The following is a 21,764-nucleotide window of genomic DNA, read 5'->3' as shown; positions in this document are numbered from 1 at the left end:
GGGCGTGTGGTTATCATTAATTGTCGAACACTGTATATATATATATATATATATATATATATAGTAACTGTAAATATTCCTGTATATTCATTTGCATGTCTTAGACAGGTCTGCAACCCTGTCTTTCACCATTATCACCCAGCAAACAGCACTTCCACTGCAGCAAGGGATCCTGGGAAATGACATGCAAATGAGCACACACTGCCACTTTTTATCTCATGCTCACATTACATGAGCAACAGTTGCTTTATGCTTTACTGTGGAGGGTTTTAGTCACTTTTTTTACCCACCATAACCTTAATAGTCGTATATATATATATATATATATATATATAAACAGTAATAAAGACAGCGCCCTTCACACACTACACCCAAATTGCTGCAGCCCTGATCAAATGTGGCAAGATGTTGCACCCAGCACAGATGCCTAGTTCATAAGTAAAACAATCAATATGTATATGGTATGAAACAAGTAAATTACAATTGTAATAAATGTTTTGCCTAAACAATATAAAAAAACAAAAAAATGTGCATACAATAAAAAAATGAAAAATAAAAATAAAAATGAAAAAAATGAAAAATGTATAAATGACACTAATGTGTCATATGGACTAAAAGATAAAAAATATATTCAATGAAAAAATAATAGCATATATAAAAAATAGCATATAAAAAAAAAATGCCAAAAAGTGGGGAACACTATACAGTAAATACAGAAAATACTTAAGTCCATATGAGTCCATGAATAAGACGATATATAAGTCCAGGCTGCTTCTTCTTGGGCTCACCAACCTCCCAAAGTACCTATTAGAAAAAAAGAAGAGAAAAAGCGCCCGATCCTTGTGTATCTGTGCTCATCAGATATAAAAATTTAATAAATCATGGACAAGACAAATGCACACTTACAATTTGTCAATAAGAATAAGGCATATTATGGGACCAGCCCATGCACCAGACTGACGACTCCACGGTCATCTCTGCATAATTGCGTCCGAAATGGTTCCAGATATGCGTCTGTAATTGCCGCTGTCTCCAAGATGGATGTACTTCACTTGAAAGAAGTTTGTTAGTAGCGTGCGGCCGCCATTGCTCTCTCACTGGAAGCAGGGACCCGGAAGATCTTCACTCACGTCCTCACGTCCTCACACTGGTGCCTGGACTGCTCGACCACCGTAGTTTCAATGCCACGTGACCCTACGCGTTTCTTCCGTCTCAGCGGATTTCATCAGGGGATGCAACAACGACCTCCCTCTCCACCTGCATAGAAAGTAGAAGAAAAAAGCGCCCAATCCTAGTGCATTACTGTGCAAAAAATGGTTTAATTCCCAATAAAAGGCTCATAAAATGAACTCACAAACATAAAAGATAAAAAAGCATTGTATGAGTAATACTCATGCTCCAAAGAATCTGTAAGCGCTGCTGCTCTGCTACTCTGCTCCGTGACACCACTGCATCCAGTACAGCCCTCGTGTATCTCTGCCAGCAGGAACTCACGTCATCAGGCTCCTCACAGTATTCTTTCCCCGGGAACACCCCTCCAGATTGTTTAGGTTCCCACCGGGGACAATGTTTTCGGCGGAACGAACAGATGACGTCACGCCGTGCATGGAGATGGCAAGCAGGAGAATGTCAGGCAGAACTCATAAATCAACGCTGCAGGAATCCACAGCACACCTGGCCCTACGCGTTTCAACAGCTAAACTCCCACCCCAGTTGTTTGAAGTCAGAGAGTGTCTCTCCCCGGTTCCGCAGTGAAAAGGGGGACAAGTGAGGCACGATCTCAGTAGAGGTTTAAAAGCCTGAGGAAGCCGATTACTCGGTGAAACGCGTTGCTCGAATTGGTAGCTATTTATGTCCCACGGAGGCTTCCGTAGCCAGTTCCCACAGCCGCAATTACAGCAGAGCAGAGAAGTGCCATCACTCTGCACCCCGGACGCGGGGACGAAATTACCTGCTGTTGGGGCCTGTGACTTGGCTACGTGGAAAGGCCAGGAGTTCTTTATTGTGTATGTGAGTTCGCTGTCTTTGTATTTTATCAATAAATGCCATTTTTTAAACCTATATTGAGATCGTGCCTCACTTGTCCCCCTTTTCACTGCGGAACCGGGGAGAGACACTCTCTGACTTCAAGCAACTGGGGTGGGAGTTCCTGTTGAAGCACTGCTTGAGGGCAATCCCCCACGTCCGGTCTGATAATTTGGACGGGTTGAGTAAACCCCAAAGACACCTAACCTCCACCATTACTCACACTGGGCCGTGTGAGTACATATGTAATTACATATTGCATATACCCTATTGATTTTTGTATATCTGCATTTGGAGGAGCCAAGACTCACCCTTAAAAGATACCTTTATATATTTTTGCTTACACAAGGCCGTGTAAGTATATTATTATGCTCTAAACTTGGCCCCCCAACCACTACATCAGAACGTTGTCAGCTATTTAATGTTTGCATTTGTATTGTGTATTTTCCTAATCCCATGCTCCCCCATTTTTCTGTTTTTTCATGCTAAATCCAACAGGAAAGAAATGTGATGAACAAACAAAATGTCCAAATACAAATAAACAAAATAAGACTCTTAGATTGTCCAAAATCCTTCTTAGACATGTCCTGAAGAATAAAGTCCTCCTGGGCGCTGGTCCTCAGTTTGGTGTGTTGAACAGTGATAAGGAATAAGAAAAATAAATCAGTGTAACCTTCTAATAAAGGTTGTATATAGGATTGAATATGTCCGCTTATTAATCTTGAAAGGGATCTACAGGGTACATAGTTCCCATCACAGTGTTTATTTGGTGCTGTAATATACCATTATTCATGCACAAGTGGTGATATTGTCACAGTAGAATTATTAGAAGGTTACACTGATTTATTTTTGTTGTGTCCTTATCAGTGTTAAACACACCATACTGAGGACCAGCACCAAGGAAGACTTTTTTCTTCTGCAATCTCCTCATTTAGAATGCCATCTTGAGCAAGCATATGTAATTATTTCACATTACTCTGCGTAGCCGAGAAACAAAACAAAATATATATATATATACTGGATTCCTATGATTTTCTGTTATCTTTATATATATTATAAATAAATATTGTTATTATTTACAATCTTGAAGCCCTTGCTTTATTGTGTTTATAATACTTATATCATACGTGCAGATACGTGCCACGAATATACAGTAACACAGAAAATAGTGCTCTTGATTCAGGTCAGATCATAACTATTGCTGGACAACCGGAAGAGAAAAAATGGCGGCTGGATCTCTTGAACAGGTAAAAGATCTTTATTGAATCATCCGCAACAAAATCTCACAAAGGGCTGTCAGCCTGAAACGCGTTGGGGGTTCCTCTCACAGTCTGTGTGAGATATTGTTGCGGATGATTCAATAAAGATCTTTTACCCGTTCAAGCGATCCAACCGCCGTCATTTTTCTTCCAGTTGACCAGCAGTGCACTGTTCACGTTTCCCCCATGGGATTCTACTTCCGCGATTTCAACGGAGCAGTGAGCACGCCGATTTCAGAACATTACTCTACCACTTGTGAGGACCTCATTTTCTTCAATTGTTGCTTGTTTCAACACTAGTTGTTTCTCAGTCCAGCACCAGGAGAGAGATATTCATGTTTACTTTGGGGGGGGAGGTGGGGGGGTGGTCCAGGTGTTCCTTCATCATGCGGTCATCCCCTCACATTGCTATTATTTCTATTATCCCTCCTCAAAATCAGAGCATTATATGACCAGTTAAGAAAGCAACTTTCTACTTTCAAAGCCCTGATTCAAATCTTCTCCCTTCTCTAATACAACGTTTCATATGGATGATGTTTATCGGAACTGTTTGATATATAATTTCTGATGATATTTTTGGGGAAACTATTTGTATGCACACTCTTGAGCATTGACACAGGAGCCCAGGTGCTCTGAATTTATCCAGGACATAACTATTTCTCTGGAAATCATTTGCGAAAAGGGAGGTAACGATTCCGTTACACGTGGACCTTCTGGGTTTATAACAACCTGCATTATTTGCTGCATATTTTTATTTCCTTTTTTCCTTTTTTGTTGTAAACAACTCTTTTTACTTTGGTGTGCACCAATATATTTTTTTTACCTACATTTATAACATGTATATGTTTACAAGACCCCGGTCAATTACAGTACATAGTCCTATAATGCTTTGTAATGTATTTATTTTATTTTTTTAGATTAAATGAGTAATAGAGAAATAAAGTGACATGATAGAAACGTCAAAACACATCCCCCCTGAGGAAGCGAGGTGTTCGCAGAATGAGTAGGGGATGTGGTGGTATCTGATGTACTTGTGCTGTGACATCACAATCAGGAAATGGGACTCAGGGGATTGCATCTTGATCAGACATGGCCACAGCACGGTGATATAGCAGGAGATGGTGTAGCAGGAGGTGGTATAGCAGGAGATGGTATAGCAGGAGACGGTTTTGATGTGCCCTTTAACTCAATGACTTGACTTGAATGAGAGTTTAATGACTTGTATTTTCTTTCTATACCTCTAGCTCCTTGTCCTGGAGATCCAGGTGTGTGATATTCATCATAATACTTACTTATATCATTCTACTGACTTTGATCATATGGCTGGGAATAAAATGTAAGTACATTGATCATATTCCCTTAATCACATAATGTACAGTACATAATTCACACATTTAAAAACAAATATTTCCATGGAAGCATATATTTGGTCTCTTTGTTCATACAGTCTTTGGCTTCAATGAAATGTAGAGTATGCACCTTTGAATATCCCATTATATTTAAAACGTTGTCATTTATAAAGAGTTAGGTATATGGATTCTACACTGTACACTATAAACTAAACATGAACAATTAAATAAAGAGATTGTAGAAGTGTACGCTTCTTGCTATTTTTCAATTCTCCCAAAACACCTGAATTCTGAAAATAATTCACAAAGAACAGTTTACACTGATTTCCTCTTGATTTCTTTTAAATATAGCAATTCATGCTGTGTATGTGAATCCCACGGTGTACTCTGAATGTGTGAAAGAGCATTTGTACATTTCTATGTCAACTGTCAATCTTTGACTATGCTTTTCAGATTCAAAGGTGTCCAATAACCTCAAGGATTGCAGACAAGCTCTACAACTAATATCTGAGAAGCAGCAAACCCTGAACATCAGCCTTTTCCGAGCAAGGACTCCGGGGTTAATGTTACACAGAAGTTGCATCTGGCTGAAGAGAAGCTGCATTGTATGAAAAATGGTATTTCTGCTTCAGGTGTGTTCATGGCAAGAAATTGCTGTTTTTAAACACTGCTTGTATGTGTGTATATCTTTATTTATATAGTGTCATCCATGTACTGTAGATACCGCTTCACAGCAGTGATGCATGTGACATAATAATATAATGAAATGCTCCCATAGGAGAGGGCAGCTTCCAGAGCAGAGTCAGACTGAGTGAGCCAGGTCTCAGTTATAGCAAAGAGAAGCAGGGAGTGAGAGAGAAAGAAGTCATGCACAGAGAGGAACTTGTTAGAGAGGGAGCGAGCATTCCAAAGGGCACAGGAGAAAGGGAGAGAGGAGGGAGGGTGGCAGGGGATGGGTATGAGGCTAGAGGGGTTTACACAACGAGGTGTACCAGTTGTATGAGAGGCAAGGATGACAGCATGTAGAAATACGCTTATTAATAGTGCAATCATAGTGCATAGTGCAAACAACTCATAAGTACAAAGAGTAAGTAATGTAAAGCTGGTAATGTACTATTCATCGTCCACCATCTACATTCAATTTCAAATAACTCGAGTCTATAAATATCTGTAGACTTCTGAAGACAACTTTCTCATATCTGAGCTGTAAAACTTTAATCTGGAGGTTTAAAATAACTATTGTGTTGCAATTCATTGTAACGGGTATTCCACCCCACCCAATCGCAGATATAGTGTGGGTGCGGAGAACATACAGTGTTACCAGGTGTGGTGCTTTACCTGTTGGCTCACAGGAGGGCTGAGCTTCCGCCACGGGGAACCTGGGGCAATTATATTAGGAGTAACCCTGTACTCGGTGCAGCGCCTCCACCTGCGATGGCTCCTAGCAGAGCAGGAATTGGTCCTCGCAGGACACATATAAATAACCAGCACAACGTATGTAAACAACCAATGACTTTACTTGCAGCAACCATAAACGTAATTGCATATCATATCAACAGGTGTCCCTCCCTAGAGGAGACACTGACTACTGCGTCTCGCAGGACGCTAACACGATCTTGCGCCACGGCGGACGCCCACACTCCCTTGCGCCACGGCGGACGCCAACGCTTCTCCGAACCCGCCACCGGGTGATCCCACCCCGTGTCCAGTAACCTCACCCAATGTCCCGCTCTATACAGAGAAAGGATAGGTGTGACTGCGCAATCACTATTAAACTAATGGGCCCGTTGGTGCACTTGTAGAGGTGAAGTACCTGCCGAGCACTCCGGTGCTCGGATCTGCAACCGCTTCGAAAAGGATCAGACGAGCTCCAACACGGTATCCCGGATCCACCCGCGTGGTGATCCGTCAGGGGCGATCCCACCCTGAAGATAGTCCAGCTCTCTTTAATGACAGAGACTTGAGCCCAAGTCTCTCAACAAGAACGCAGCGTCCACTGTGTCCCTAACTAACAAATAGCTAATGGGGCAGGGTCCCTAACCTAGGCCCTGTCCCTACAACACTCAGCTACTGTGACTCAGGGCTATCTGGGGTCCAGGGGACTGCTGGCCTAGTGCAGGGAGTCACTGACTCCTGTACCCTACCTCCTTCCCCTAGCTGCTCCGGTCACCAACTAACGTGCTGCCAGCCCGCGAAATGTATCTAAATCTCCCTTGCAGGGAGATGCTTCAGCCCTATTGGCTCCCTGGCGTCACATGGGGCACTGCTAAGGCTCATGGGACTTGTAGTCCCTTCCAAGAGCCTTCCCTGGTAGGATAGGGCTCCCGCGCTTGTCCTGCGCATGCGCGAAGCTATGCCGGTCCCCGCGCCGAAAACCCTTCTGCGCATGCGTGCGCAATTCCCTATGGCGGCGCCCTGCACCGGGACCCGACAGAGCCCTGACAACGCGTCCGCACGCGTTCGTGGCAACCGGCCGCCTGCACAAAGCCGCACTATGCGCGCACACGCCCCCGCACCTTCCCACGAGCGACTCTAACCTCCCTACCGCCGCGGTGAGTGTCCCGAGGGGGGGGGGGGGGCAGCAACGGCTCCGGGGACCTGGCTACATCATATAGAATTGTAAACAGCATATTTCTATTCAAGCATCCCATTACAAAATATTTCATCAAGTATTATATAATTAGTCTTCTGTATTCCAATGTGTACTTATGGAGAGCACGTCTTACGAATATGGAACATTTGGGACCATATTTACTAAGCGGTGCTAAACTACAAAGCTTCTTACAGCATTATAACACATATATAAATATACTGTATATAACACACTTTTTAGTCAAATTCAGGTGAACAGATTATTTCGTGTCTTACGACTTAGCGCCACTTAGTAAATATGGCTCATTAACTGTATATATATTCCACGAAAATTCAGTGATTAATAAAGTTAATTATTTAACTAAGTGTTTTAACACACGTAATTGACTTAATAACTTACTTTAAGTTAAAGGGTTCAGCGATCACCAAATGGTATTATTTATTATAAGGATGCAGGTCTGAGTTCCCCCACATTGTAAAGGGGGTTGGAAAATTTGCACACAAAAAAAAGAAAGGACTTTGTAAAAATGGAAAAAATGTCCATTGAGAAAGATTAAAAGTGAAGTAAAAAGACAATAAACGAAAATAAAATATGTCATACTGAATTAAACAAACAGCTGGATTAAGCTTGCTATAAATGGGGGAAAAGCTTGTCTAGTTTTCAAGTAATTGTGGGAACTCCTGGTTTGAGGACACAGAGTCATTTTCTTTCTGCACAAAATCTTGCAGGAGTGATAGCATGCCTGAGAACACTGAGAGAGACACAGAACAGGATTTAATTGGGGCAGAGAAAAGCAATCCTGGGTAAACAGGATAGCAGGCAATGTAACATGAACAGGGCATGGAAACTGGGAAACATGAACAGGACATGGAAACAGGGACAGGAACTGGCAAACAGGAACAAGGGCATGGAAACAGGGAAAGGCCTGGAATATGGGCATGGACAAGGACAGGGACTGGTGAGAAAACAAAGTTGAAATGCCGGGATGGAGTAACTTCCTGGGCTTTAAGTACAGTAGGACTCAGAGAAGGAAGTATCTGAGTTCTAGGCTGCAAGAAATCTGGGAGTTGCAGTCTATAATGTCTCCAGCCTGGTGGATATAAAGGCTTGGTGTGCCTACTACGAGGTTTACTTACACCAAACCACCACCTACAGTACACACGGAGACGACACATTTTGGTCACCGCTTTATTACCTCAAAAAACATTGGAAAATAAACTGTCAGCCAGTCGCTAGTCATTTGACGTGTAGGGGGAGCTCTTCTCCGAACCGCCCTATTCTCGGTATCATCCGGCGGGAGCCCTTAACCGCCCTATTCTACAGTCTGGTAGGAGCCCTTCTCCAAACCGCCCTGTCATCCAGTTAACCTGGTCCCCCTTTTTGGCCATCTAGACCTAACCGGATAGATTAGAGACCAGCTTCTTAAGACTTGTGCCAGGGGTACCGCGCTTGACCGCCTGCGTTGGCGCCTCCGGCCTGCACAATCTCTTCGGGGGGCCCGACGCCTGAAACCCAACCATATAAATTGGAGCCTCATTTCGGGTGTTCACTGTGTCCCTAAGATGACTGGCCTGACAGTTCAGCCACGTGGAGGCCCCATTAAGGCTATTTACTGGGGACTCTCCACTCACCCCAAGCTGTGACCCTGCCACTTGACTGTTTATTGCTTGCAAAGGCCTGTGAATGTTTTTAAAAAAAATATCCATGCCTTTGTCAGCCAGATGTGTCCCTCCTATGCCAAGTACGCCCCCTGTCCTCGAATTCCACATGCTTCAGTCAGTCCCCCACAAGAGAGGATGAACCCACGAACGGCTCTGTTCACTTTCTCCTTGCTTTATCGATGCTCACCCAACTGCATGTCCCCCTCCATACCAGCCAAGGTATAATCTCTGACCAAATAATGACTGCTCCACTCCAGGGGGCTTTAAATCTGGAGCAGTCTGCGTGCATCTGGAGGATTAAGTCTAATGACGTGGTTTCCACCATATCGTTCCCACCCAGGTGGATCACTATCACGTGAGGCTTCCTTCCATAGACTGCCAGCGCACTTGCGGTGGTTTGCACCAAATCTCTCCAGCGCATCCCTCTCTTACCCAGCCATCGTATTTTCATGTTCTCTTGTGGAATTCCCAGCTGCAGACCCAGCGTGCTCGCTGCCCGCTCCCAGGCCCAGTACATGAAAGAATGACCTATCAGCCAGACTTCCCGCGCTGCGCCTGCTTTTCCCGCTGTGAAGACAGAAAGCGCGTTAGAACTGCACGATTATTTAATTACTCGCCTGCCGGGACCTAATGTACTCTTTGTAGGCGTTTGATTTCCACCTCCCCAGTTCCTTAATCTGTCCGACTGGCAGACCCTGCACAGACGCCACCGTTGCCGCCCCAACGTGAGTGGGTCCCAATATTGGTGGCGTTTATGCCTCTTGCTTCTAGGCAACGTTTAAAAATGCTGTTAAACTGGAATTTGGTTAGAGGAGTTGAATCTTTATGCATCAGGAAAACCCCGCCACCTTGTGATCGCTGTGTGATGTAGCGCTTTGCCGCCCTCACAGGGCACACCTGTAAGGATGCTGATCGATCCATGCCGGGTTTTCACTCCGGTCCAGGTTTTCTGTCTCTTCTGCCCTTTCTGCTCACTGTGGCCATTTTGGGTACTGGCAGCCTGCTGTATAAGGCTGCACTTCCTGATGGGAGTCGCCGAGCTAAGTTCTGTTTGCTGCAGCTCCGTCTGATCTTCGTTGTCACGCATTACCCTGTCGCCTATTTGGAATCCCTGTTGCTGATCCCGGACCATGACCCCGACCTCACTGCCTTCCGCCTGCCCTGACCTTTTGCCTGTTGTCTGGACTATGCACCACTGCCACCAGTAGAAAGTAGGTAGAGCGACGCTCAATAACCGTGTGTGCACACATATATCTTGATAGTTGAGAAAGATAATCCAAAAATAGGAACACAGTATTTAATCCATAGGCTCATATATATAGCATCATCATATAAGGGGGGGCAAAAATAAAGACCTAGCGGTCAGTCTGCCTGACTACCGCAAAGATGGTCAATATTGCACATCCCACATTTAGAGCATAAACATCCCCATAGGGGTATCAGGTAATAAGATAAGGGCTAGTGCCCTTACCTGCCCTGGGGGTATACTGGAATCTGGAGCGCCAAAGCCGGATGATGGTTCCTCTGCGTGCAATCCTGAAGTCTTGAAGCAATGGAGATGAAGGGATGCAAAGGATGCACTGCAACTGGAAGGTTATTTGGAAAAAATATATGGGGCAAACTCCAAAATAAAATAGAGGGTATTTATTGAATGGACTCACAAATGGGTGTATATAATAGCCGCACCAACGCGTTTCGTCCCGCAGGACTTTATCAAGGTGTATAATGAAACACGTACCTTCTGCCAGATATAGCCCACAATTCGTGCCAAAAGTTTGCAGTGATGCGCCGCGCATGCGCACCAGTGCCGCGTCGCACAGTCAAGACGCAACACCACGTCCCACCACTCCACCCCGAGCATGGAGTGACGCCAGAAGTGCTGCCCCGCAACCAAGCCGGAACGCATGTCGCACATGCGCACCAGTGCCGCGCCGCACAGTCATGACCCAAGTTCCCTTCCTAGTTTTCCAAGTACCCTTCCAGTTGCAGTGCATCCTTTGCATCCCTTCATCTCCACCACAGCCACCAGCCCTGACCCCTGCCTGCTTACCGAATACAAATACTCTTACAGGTCTCTGTCCCAGTGCTCTGGTCAATTATTCTGCTTTCCTTCCTCAGCCCTGCGGGTCCTCCTCACAACACCCTCCTGTTCTCGTGCTGTCTCAGATGTATCCAGGTCCCTTTCCCTGCTTGGTCAGTTTTTGACCTGTGTATGCGGCATGCTACAGTATCCTCCCCTATTATCACATTTCCGTTTTAGACGCTGCTACCAGTTCCCCTACTTTAAAGGCTCCAGAAAAGGGCAAAAGTGAAAGCCGCTTTACATAAACTGACTCTGCCGCCTTGTTCAAGCTCTGCAACCTCTCCACCGTTACCGGCTCCCTCCTATCTCCCTGCTTGCGATCCTCTCCACCCCAACCAATCAGTATTCATCCGAGGAGGAAGTCCTTGGTGATATGTACCTGCCCCTGTAACTTAAGATAAAATGCGAAGTCCGCGAGCGTACACCCCGCCTTTGCCCGTGACATGCCCGCCCGCTTCTGGGTAAGTAAAAAATTGATTAGCTGATGGGTTCTGCTAACCTTACCGCCCCACTTGGAGGCCTATCTGAAACTGCGCCATTGCCGCCATGCGTTTGCCACGTGCGGGGGTCTATCGATAGCTGCGCCAAATCCATTAATCTCTCTCCCCTAATTGATACAAATAATTCGGGCTAGTCAAACCTCTTTCCTGCACGCCCGTGGGTGCCCGACTCAATGCAGGCCAGTTAAAGTGAGATAATGTGTCCGCAATTATATTAAACTTCCCTGGGACATGCTTTGCCTTAAAGTTTATATTCCCCAGCATGCACTGCAGGACCAGCCTGCGCAATAACCTTATCACCGGTGGTGACGTTGCCGCAAGCCCTTTTGGAGACACAATTTTTTATGGTGTTTGGACAGTTAATATATGAGTGGAATACTCAGTGGAAACAAACCGTCCTGTTGGAAATGCTGTGGAGATCAGCTCTGCAGTTAGAAACTTCTCTGTGTTTACTGCGCTGCCATCATACATATAGGAGATTGGTGAAAAAAAATAGAGAAGATGCCACAATAGTGCATTATCGTTATTCATCAATGATTAACATTGCTGATTGCAGATTTAGAGGTAATTTGCCCTCATAAAGGACCAAATATGTGATCACAAAAATATTTTATTGAATCTCTGCATAAAAAAATCTGTATGGAACAGGTACATGTGACCTTACAATTGATAAAAGTAATAAAAACCAAATCAAATCTTGTTCGCTCGATGTTGTTCTTCTATCAGTGTGTAACATTGGGATTCTGCTTACTAGAAGTAGCTAGGAAATGCACCTGGTACATGGAGGTCTCGCTGTATGCTGGATCCCCAGCTGGTCTGTCAGTGTATAACATTGGGATTCTGCTTACTAGAAGTAACTACGAAATGCGCTGGGTACGTGGAGGTCTCGCTGTATGCTGGATCCCCGGCTGGTCTGTCAGTGTGTAACATTGGAATTCTGCTTACTAGAAGTAGCTAGGAAATGCGCCTGGTACATGGAGGTCTCGCTGTATGCTGGATCCCTGGCCTGTCTGTCATTGTGTAACATTGGGATTCTGCTTACTAGAAGTAGCTATGAAATGCACCTGGTACATGGAGGTCTCGCTGTATGCTGGATCCCCGGCTGGTCTGTCAGTGTGTAACATTGGGATTCTGCTTACTAGAAGTAGCTAGGAAATGCACCTGGTACATGGAGGTCTCGCTGTATGCTGGATCCCCGGCTTGTCTGTCAGTGTGTAACATTGGAATTCTGCTTACTAGAAGTAACTACGAAATGCGCCTGGTACGTGGAGGTCTCGCTGTATGCTGGATCCCCGGCTTGTCTGTCAGTGTGTAACATTGGAATTCTGCTTACTAGAAGTAACTACGAAATGCTCCTGGTACATGGAGGTCTCGCTGTATGCTGGATCCTCGCTGGTCTGTCAGTGTGTAACATTGGGATTCTGCTTACTAGAAGTAGCTAGGAAATGCACCTGGTACATGGAGGTCTCGCTGGATCCCCGGCTGGTCTGTCAGTGTGTAACATTGGGATTCTGCTAACTAGAAGTAGCTAGGAAATGTGCCTGGTACATGGAGGTCTCGCTGTATGCTGGATCCCCAGCTGGTCTGTCAGTGTATAACATTGGGATTCTGCTTACTAGAAGTAACTACGAAATGTGCCTGGTACATGGAGGTCTCGCTGTATGCTGGATCCCCGGCTGGTCTGTCAGTGTGTAACATTGGGATTCTTCTTATTAGAAGTAGCTAGGAAATGCGCCTGGTACATGGAGGTCTCACTGTATGCTGGATCCCCGGCTGGTCTGTCAGTGTGTAACATTGGGATTCTGCTTACTAGAAGTAGCTAGGAAATGCTCCTGGTACGTGGAGGTCTCGCTGTATGCTGGATCCCCGGCTTGTCTGTCAGTGTGTAACATTGGGATTCTGCTTACTAGAAGTAGCTAGGAAATGCACCTGGTACATGGAGGTCTCGCTGTATGCTGGATCCCCGGCTGGTCTGTCGGTGTGTAACATTGGGATTCTGCTTACTAGAAGTAGCTAGGAAATGCGCTGGGTACGTGGAGGTCTCGCTGTATGCTGGATCCCCCGCTGGTCTCTCAGTGTGTAACATTGAGATTCTGCTTACAAAAGTAGCTAGGAAATGCTCCTGGTACATGGAGGTCTCGCTGTATGCTGGATCCCCGTCTTCTCCGTCAGTGTGTAACATTGGGATTCTGCTTACTAGAAGTAGCTAGGAAATGTGCGTGGTACATGGAGGTCTCGCTGTATGCTGGATCCCCGGCTGGTCTGTCAGTGTGTAACATTGGGATTCTGCTTACTAGAAGTAGCTAGGAAATGCTCCTGGTACATGGAGGTCTCGCTGTATGCTGGATCCCCGGCTGGTCTGTCAGTGTGTAACATTGGAATTCTGCTTACTAGAAGTAGCTATGAAATGCACCTGGTACATGGAGGTCTCGCTGTATGCTGGATCCCCGGCTGGTCTGTCAGTGTGTAACATTGGGATTCTTCTTATTAGAAGTAGCTAGGAAATGCGCCTGGTACATGGAGGTCTCACTGTATGCTGGATCCCCGGCTGGTCTGTCAGTGTGTAACATTGGGATTCTGCTTACTAGAAGTAGCTAGGAAATGCGCCGGGTACATGGAGGTCTCGCTGTATGCTGGATCCCCGGCTGGTCTCTCAGTGTGTAACATTGGGATTCTGCTTACTAGAAGTAGCTAGGAAATGCACCTGGTACATGGAGGTCTCGCTGTATGCTGGATCCCCGGCTGGTCTGTCGGTGTGTAACATTGGGATTCTGCTTACTAGAAGTAGCTAGGAAATGCGCTGGGTACGTGGAGGTCTCGCTGTATGCTGGATCCCCCGCTGGTCTGTCAGTGTGTAACATTGAGATTCTGCTTACAAAAGTAGCTAGGAAATGCTCCTGGTACATGGAGGTCTCGCTGTATGCTGGATCCCCGTCTTCTCCGTCAGTGTGTAACATTGGGATTCTGCTTACTAGAAGTAGCTAGGAAATGTGCGTGGTACATGGAGGTCTCGCTGTATGCTGGATCCCTGGCCTGTCTGTCATTGTGTAACATTGGGATTCTGCTTACTAGAAGTAGCTAGGAAATGCGCCTGGTACATGAGGTCTCACTGTATGCTGGATCCCCGGCTGGTCTGTCAGTGTATAACATTGGGATTCTGCTTACTAGAAGTAGCTAGGAAATGCACCTGGTACATGGAGGTCTCGCTGTATGCTGGATCCCCGGCTTGTCTGTCAGTGTGTAACATTGAGATTCTGCTTACTAGAAGTAGCTAGGAAATGCTCCTGGTACATGGAGGTCTCGCTGTATCCTGGATCCCCTGCTAGTCTCTCAGTGTGTAACATTGGGATTCTGCTTACTAGAAGTAGCTAGGAAATGCACCTGGTACATGGAGGTCTCGCTGTATGCTGGATCCCCGGCTGGTCTGTCAGTGTATAACATTGGGATTCTGCTTACTAGAAGTAGCTAGGAAATGCGCCTGGTACGTGGAGGTCTCGCTGTATGCTGGATCCCCGGCTGGTCTGTCATTGTGGAACATTGGAATTCTGCTCACTAAAAGTAGCTAGGAAATGTGCCTGGTACATGGAGGTCTCGCTGTATGCTGGATCCCCAGCTGGTCTGTCAGTGTATAACATTGGGATTCTGCTTACTAGAAGTAACTACGAAATGCGCTGGGTACGTGGAGGTCTCGCTGTATGCTGGATCCCCGGCTGGTCTGTCAGTGTGTAACATTGGAATTCTGCTTACTAGAAGTAGCTATGAAATGCACCTGGTACATGGAGGTCTCGCTGTATGCTGGATCCCCGGCTGGTCTGTCAGTGTGTAACATTGGGATTCTTCTTATTAGAAGTAGCTAGGAAATGCGCCTGGTACATGGAGGTCTCACTGTATGCTGGATCCCCGGCTGGTCTGTCAGTGTGTAACATTGGGATTCTGCTTACTAGAAGTAGCTAGGAAATGCTCCTGGTACATGGAGGTCTCGCTGTATGCTGGATCCCCGGCTTGTCTGTCAGTGTGTAACATTGGGATTCTGCTTACTAGAAGTAGCTAGGAAATGCACCTGGTACATGGAGGTCTCGCTGTATGCTGGATCCCCGGCTGGTCTGTCGGTGTGTAACATTGGGATTCTGCTTACTAGAAGTAGCTAGGAAATGCGCTGGGTACGTGGAGGTCTCGCTGTATGCTGGATCCCCCGCTGGTCTGTCAGTGTGTAACATTGAGATTCTGCTTACAAAAGTAGCTAGGAAATGCTCCTGGTACATGGAGGTCTCGCTGTATGCTGGATCCCCGTCTTCTCCGTCAGTGTGTAACATTGGGATTCTGCTTACTAGAAGTAGCTAGGAAATGTGCGTGGTACATGGAGGTCTCGCTGTATGCTGGATCCCTGGCCTGTCTGTCATTGTGTAACATTGGGATTCTGCTTACTAGAAGTAGCTAGGAAATGCGCCTGGTACATGAGGTCTCACTGTATGCTGGATCCCCGGCTGGTCTGTCAGTGTATAACATTGGGATTCTGCTTACTAGAAGTAGCTAGGAAATGCACCTGGTACATGGAGGTCTCGCTGTATGCTGGATCCCCGGCTTGTCTGTCAGTGTGTAACATTGAGATTCTGCTTACTAGAAGTAGCTAGGAAATGCTCCTGGTACATGGAGGTCTCGCTGTATCCTGGATCCCCTGCTAGTCTCTCAGTGTGTAACATTGGGATTCTGCTTACTAGAAGTAGCTAGGAAATGCACCTGGTACATGGAGGTCTCGCTGTATTCTGGATCCCCGGCTGGTCTGTCAGTGTATAACATTGGGATTCTGCTTACTAGAAGTAGCTAGGAAATGCGCCTGGTACGTGGAGGTCTCGCTGTATGCTGGATCCCCGGCTGGTCTGTCATTGTGGAACATTGGAATTCTGCTCACTAAAAGTAGCTAGGAAATGTGCCTGGTACATGGAGGTCTCGCTGTATGCTGGATCCCCAGCTGGTCTGTCAGTGTATAACATTGGGATTCTGCTTACTAGAAGTAACTACGAAATGCGCTGGGTACGTGGAGGTCTCGCTGTATGCTGGATCCCCGGCTGGTCTGTCAGTGTGTAACATTGGAATTCTGCTTACTAGAAGTAGCTATGAAATGCACCTGGTACATGGAGGTCTCGCTGTATGCTGGATCCCCGGCTGGTCTGTCAGTGTGTAACATTGGGATTCTTCTTATTAGAAGTAGCTAGGAAATGCGCCTGGTACATGGAGGTCTCACTGTATGCTGGATCCCCGGCTGGTCTGTCAGTGTGTAACATTGGGATTCTGCTTACTAGAAGTAGCTAGGAAATGCTCCTGGTACATGGAGGTCTCGCTGTATGCTGGATCCCCGGCTTGTCTGTCAGTGTGTAACATTGGGATTCTGCTTACTAGAAGTAGCTAGGAAATGCACCTGGTACATGGAGGTCTCGCTGTATGCTGGATCCCCGGCTGGTCTGTCGGTGTGTAACATTGGGATTCTGCTTACTAGAAGTAGCTAGGAAATGCGCTGGGTACGTGGAGGTCTCGCTGTATGCTGGATCCCCCGCTGGTCTGTCAGTGTGTAACATTGAGATTCTGCTTACAAAAGTAGCTAGGAAATGCTCCTGGTACATGGAGGTCTCGCTGTATGCTGGATCCCCGTCTTCTCCGTCAGTGTGTAACATTGGGATTCTGCTTACTAGAAGTAGCTAGGAAATGTGCGTGGTACATGGAGGTCTCGCTGTATGCTGGATCCCTGGCCTGTCTGTCATTGTGTAACATTGGGATTCTGCTTACTAGAAGTAGCTAGGAAATGCGCCTGGTACATGAGGTCTCACTGTATGCTGGATCCCCGGCTGGTCTGTCAGTGTATAACATTGGGATTCTGCTTACTAGAAGTAGCTAGGAAATGCACCTGGTACATGGAGGTCTCGCTGTATGCTGGATCCCCGGCTTGTCTGTCAGTGTGTAACATTGAGATTCTGCTTACTAGAAGTAGCTAGGAAATGCTCCTGGTACATGGAGGTCTCGCTGTATCCTGGATCCCCTGCTAGTCTCTCAGTGTGTAACATTGGGATTCTGCTTACTAGAAGTAGCTAGGAAATGCACCTGGTACATGGAGGTCTCGCTGTATTCTGGATCCCCGGCTGGTCTGTCAGTGTATAACATTGGGATTCTGCTTACTAGAAGTAGCTAGGAAATGCGCCTGGTACGTGGAGGTCTCGCTGTATGCTGGATCCCCGGCTGGTCTGTCATTGTGGAACATTGGAATTCTGCTCACTAAAAGTAGCTAGGAAATGTGCCTGGTACATGGAGGTCTCGCTGTATGCTGGATCCCCGGCTGGTCTGTCAGTGTTGTAACAAACGGCTTACTCCGGGGCTCCGCCGTCTGTCCAGGACTGTTAGAACACGGTCTTTTAGGGTAGGTTAAATGACGAAGCGTAACGTGCTGTTCCTTTAAACAGGCTAATGCCTGGTTTATTCAGTCCCAGGCACTGGGACTACCACACTGCATACAAAAGAAACACAAGCAAAACAAAAGCCTGCTCACCTGAGCAATAACTTAACTGAGGTTTACCCTGACTGGGATTGGGGCGGCTAATCCGCTTCCAACAAACAAAAATAAGGAACTTTGCAAATTGATAAAGGTACAAAATGATTTAACCTGTTTGGGGAGAGGCTTTTCCCCTCTCTGCTTCCAGCAGCCTTCATGCCTCTCGTCTCTTGGGGAGAGGGGAGAGAGACCAAGAAATCAGCCTTACATACCTGATTTCCACCTAGCAGGACAGGTGACAGAAATCAGGCAGCAGACAAACTCTGGTCTGGATCCCTCACCCCTCAGTTCCAGCACTTGCCAAACTGTGGGATGGAGTGCATGCATTCTAAGGCTGCACTTTCCAGCCTAAACAGGACCGAAGCTGTTCAGTATCCTGGGAGCCCTATATATGGAATTTATTACCATCCCCTGGTTTCTTTTACATATCCTCCCCCCCAGCTCAGACCTCGAGGGATGAGCGACCATGGATATTAGGGAGTGCATCCTTGACAAACCATCAGCATTGCCATGTTTGTGCCCTGACCTGTGCTCCACAGAAAATTTAAAGTATTGTAGGCTTAGGAACCACCTGGTCACTCTAGCATTCTTCTCTCTGTTTTGACACATCCAGGTGAGGGGTGCATGATCTGTGACCAACCGGAATTTTCTCCCCAACAGATAGTATTTGAGCGTCTCTACAGCCCACTTTATTGCGAGACACTCTTTCTCGACTATTGAGTAATTTTTCTCCTGGGGATTTAGTTTCCTACTTAAATAAAGGATGGGGTGCTCCTCACCTTGAGACTCCTGGGAGAGTACAGCCCCCAGCCCTACCTCAGATGCGTCGGTTTGGACCAAAAACTCTTTAGAGAAGTTAGGTGTGACCAACACTGGTTGGGCATAGAGAGCTTCTTTCAAGCTTCTAAAGGCCTGTTCGGTTTCGGGGGACCACTTTACCATTAGCGGCCCTCTTGCTTTTGTGAGGTTGGTTAGTGGGGTTGCCTTAGTTGCAAAATTGGGAATAAACCTTCTATAGTAGCCAATTAATCCCAAAAAGGTCCTTACTTGTTTTTTTGTAACTGGCCTTGGCCAATTTTGTATCGCCTCTACTTTGAGTGTTTGGGGTTTGAGTAAACCTCTGCCAATAGAATACCCCAGATACTTGGCCTCCTCCAGACCAATAGTGCATTTTGCGGGGTTAGCAGTTAGTCCAGCAGACCGAACTGCGTCAAGCACAGCTTGGACCTTTGGAAGGTGGGATTGCCAATCTTCACTATGGATTACCACATCATCCAGGTAGGCGGCAGCATACCGAGCATGTGGCTTTAAAATTTTATCCATCATTCTTTGGAATGTGGCGGGAGCTCCATGTAAGCCAAAAGGCAGCACCCTAAACTGAAAGAGGCCGTCTGGGGTTGAGAATGCTGTCTTTTCTTTTGCCCTTTCTGTGAGGGGAACCTGCCAGTACCCTTTTGTTAGGTCTAGGGTCGTGAGATATCGGGCTTTGCCCAGTCTCTCTACCAGTTCATCAAACCTGTGCATAGGATAAGTATCAAATTTTGACACAGCGTTTAGTTTCCGCTAGTCATTACAAAACCTTGTTGTACCATCTGGCTTTGGGACTAAAACTATAGGGCTGTTCCACCCACTTTGGGATTCTTCAATTACACCTAGTTTTAGCATTTTTTTAACCTCTAAACTTATAGCCTCCCTTTTGGCCTCTGGGATTCGGTACGGTTTAAGGTTAACTCGGACCCCCGGTTCAGAGACTAAGTCATGTTCAATTACGCTAGTTCTACCTGACTTTGTAGAGAAGACTTCTTTGTTTCTTCTTTGGTTCTGGACCTCTCGTTTCTGATGAACGGACAGGGTTTCAGCTATGCTAACCTCTGGGTCAGTTTCTCGATTCTCTGACGGACCTGGGTGTACTAGGGTTAACAAGACCTCTCTATCTTTCCAGGGCTTAAGTAGGTTTACATGGTAGATTTTCTCAGGTTTCCTCCTACCTGGCTGTCTCACCTTGTAATTTACTTCTGCCACTCTTTCTAAGACCTCATATGGCCCATGCCACTTAGCAAGGAATTTACTCTCTACAGTGGGAACCAGAACTAGCACCCTGTCGCCTGGATAAAAAATTCTGACCCTAGCACCCTTATTATACGTATTCCTCTGTGCCTCTTGAGCTTTTTCCATGTGTCCCCTCACTATAGGTAGGACTACAGCTATGCGGTCCTGCATCTGGGCAACATGTTCTATTACACTTCTGTATGGGGTAACCTCGTGTTCCCAAGTCTCTTTGGCTATATCTAGTAAGCCCCTTGGGTGTCGGCCATACAATAGTTCAAACTGGGAGAAGCCTGTGGATGATTGGGGAACCTCCCTAATGGCAAATGACAGGTATGGTAACAAACAATCCCAGTTTTTCCCATCCTTATCGACCGCCTGGCGTAACATGCGCTTTAAGGTTTTATTGAACCGTTCCACTAAACCATCTGTTTGTGGATGATAGACTGAGGTTCTGAGATGCTTGATTTTTAGGAGTTTACATAACTATTTTTTTACTTGGGACATAAATGGTGTTCCCTGGTCAGTTAAGATCTCTTTAGGAATTCCGACCCGGGTAAACAGAACTATTAACTCTTTTGCTATGTTTTTAGCAGAGGTGCTACGTAGTGGAACTGCCTCCGGATATCGGGTGGCATAATCTAATATTACCAATATATGCTGATATCCCCTAGCAGACTTTATTAGGGGTCCTACTAGATCCATAGCAATCCGGTCAAATGGTACATCTATTATGGGAAGGGGTACCAATGGGCTACGATCCGCTTTGAACGGGGCGGTGTTCTGACATTCTGGGCATGAGGAGCAATAATTTGTAATTTCTGCCAGAACCCCAGGCCAATAGAAGCTTCGGAGAATCTTTTCTTTTGTCTTTTCCACCCCTAGGTGTCCCCCCAATGGGTGACTATGTGCGAGGTTTAATACTACATTACGGAATGTCCGTGGTACCAACAATTGTTTAGTTATAATGGATTTCCTCCTATCAACCCGGTCTTCCCACTGAGCCGTCTTAAAACTCCCAGGACTGACCTCTAGGTCAGCGAAGGTCTTACCCTGTTCTGGGGTGGTAAGCGCCTGTTCAACATCTTGATTTGGGGTATTCCCCACAAAGGTAGCCACGGGAAAGGGAATTTTACAGCACTCTTCCTCTTTCCCCTTTTTATTTGGGCCCTTGTCAATCTCTATTTCTGAAAAAGGGAAAGGATTTGTTTCTTCTGTTACTTCTTTATCGTCCGCTATTGAACTCTGGGTGCTATTCTGAGAGGAGGACCACATTTTTAGAAAATGGGGAAAATCGGTCCCTATTAACACATCATGTGCCAGTTTGGGTACTATACCCACTTTGAAATCTAAAGATCCAAACTCTGTTTCAATAAGAACATCAACAGTGGAATATTCGTGATTATCCCCATGTATACAACAAATTGCCACTCTTTGTGAACTGTTTACCTGTTTTTTCCCAATGGGCAACAGGTATTCGGACACTAGTGTAATCATACTCCCAGAGTCAAGTAGTGCCCGAACCCTCTTACCATTTACCTTTACAAATGCCCAGAGATGGTTATTCAAGGGGTCCTCTGGGCTAGGGCCGATACATTGGGACCATAGCGAATAAGGTTCAACGCTGTTGCATTGCATTGGTTCAGCATTTAGTGGGAAGACGTTCGCGGGGTGGCCCCTCTCATAACAATTTACACATTTAGGTACATA

General features: G+C 46.1%; 1 long non-coding RNA gene across 1 annotated transcript in view; it reads left to right on the top strand.

Annotated features, from left to right (window-relative positions):
- The window catches only part of LOC142468780 (uncharacterized), a 42,434-nt gene that overhangs the window by 2,624 nt on the left and 18,046 nt on the right, over positions 1-21,764 (top strand). The window contains exons 2-3 of the long non-coding RNA XR_012788868.1: positions 4,529-4,620; positions 5,087-5,265. This is a non-coding gene — a long non-coding RNA (uncharacterized LOC142468780). The remainder of the gene's footprint in view (positions 1-4,528; positions 4,621-5,086; positions 5,266-21,764) is intronic.

The sequence above is a fragment of the Ascaphus truei genome, chromosome 1 (assembly GCF_040206685.1).
Source record: "Ascaphus truei isolate aAscTru1 chromosome 1, aAscTru1.hap1, whole genome shotgun sequence".
Taxonomy (NCBI): domain Eukaryota; kingdom Metazoa; phylum Chordata; class Amphibia; order Anura; family Ascaphidae; genus Ascaphus; species Ascaphus truei.
The sequence above is the reverse complement of the archived record's forward strand: the minus strand, read 5'-3'. Positions and strand labels throughout refer to the sequence as shown.